The following is a 1,591-nucleotide window of genomic DNA, read 5'->3' as shown; positions in this document are numbered from 1 at the left end:
CTTTAGAGGGAGCTCAAAAGGACAACATCTCCACACATCCCTTCAAATTTCAAGTCTCTCAACTTTGATTATGGGAAAAATCTGATACCCAGGAAACAGTAGAAAGGAAGCATTAAGCCAGGAATACCATTTTCCTCATTATAATAAGATCTGAAGAGCTTTAGAATGAGCACTATGGAACCATGAAACCTGAAACTCAAGTCGAAAATTTAAATTTCTTCTAAATAATCTACTTATAACTTAAACGGACCAGCCCAGACAAAAGTTGCAAAATGTGTAAAGGGGGTACTTCTTGAGGTGTGGCCCAACAACAGTGCGTTTGCATGTGTCTTCACACCGAAATGGATACAGTAGGCATTGGGGGGACGGGGACACACCAGGTGACTCTTGGGAAGTTGTCTTCCAAATTATGTCTCTGAGACAAGGATGAGGTGCTTTTTCACATTGGACACATTTACTGAATTGTTCTCTAGGAGAGTAAGAAGAGTTTCTTTCAAGGTTTCCCTGAGGGAAGAGTGACCAGGGACTGCTTGTGGTTGCCATCAGTGATATGGCACAAGGCTAAGTCTCACCTCGTGTAGGAGTGAACAAGCGAAGGGAGGCAGCATGAGTTGAACATGAATGGAGAAGGGGCACAATGGACCTGCCAGAGCCTCTTAGAAAGTGACATAAGAGAAATCGGACTTTCATAAAGTCACTTGTAATCCTAGCATTCCAGAGTCTAGGGAGTCTTACCAGAGGCTCTGTCTACCCCCAGATGTTCATCCTACAATTTAAATTCTCTGTAATCTCAGTTTCTCATTAGGCTATGCTTTCCAGATGCAGGAAGAACTAACGAGGGCGTACTCTTCCTCTAGCGATGGAATCTTACTCCAATTTGTGAGCAAAGCGATAGATTTACAACGGCCAACCCACTAACCAAGTTCCGTTGCTCACATTTTGTATAACTCTGAAAGCCTAGCCTTGATTGTGTCTATTTCAATGCCTTGCAACATCCAAGGTGCTTTAAATTTTGCTTTGTTTTCACTGTTTTGTCACAGCGGGCTGTTCTCTCGCATTCTTGAATTCCCTAGGTCTATGAATCTTGTATCTTAGGGGCCATCATTCCTTTGTACCTACATTTTTCTCAGTTGGAGAATTGCACTCAACAGAATTCTGAGCATCTAAGTTTGTGCTTTAAGTTTGTGCTTCTCTTAGAAGAGTTGGTATATCTGCAGCTTTATGGTCTTCCACCAAGCTCTGTGTATAGCATGTCCAAATGAGACTCTTTCTGTCTAAGAATTTCCATTAGTTCCCAAAGCTGACTATATTTGGTGCCAAATAAACACACTTTCCACAACAAGATGCTAGGTCATCTTTTCTGTAGTTACCATGAAATAGAATGGGAAAAAAATTCATTTCTGTTAAATCAAGTCTGATTAACCACCATCAGTTTAGAAAATCATTTTAACAATTCTTTCTTTACCAATATTACACTTTTCGACTCAGACTTCTAGAAGATATTTTTTAATTTTTTTTTTTTCAGTAATTTCCCACCATGGAAGCAGGGAGAAAGACTTGAGGGTACTTTTCTTCAATAATAAGAATAATA

This window comes from Pteropus vampyrus, unplaced genomic scaffold (genome assembly GCF_000151845.1).
Source record: "Pteropus vampyrus isolate Shadow unplaced genomic scaffold, Pvam_2.0 Scaffold22, whole genome shotgun sequence".
NCBI classification, from domain to species: Eukaryota; Metazoa; Chordata; class Mammalia; order Chiroptera; family Pteropodidae; genus Pteropus; species Pteropus vampyrus.
This window is presented reverse-complemented; position numbering follows the sequence as displayed.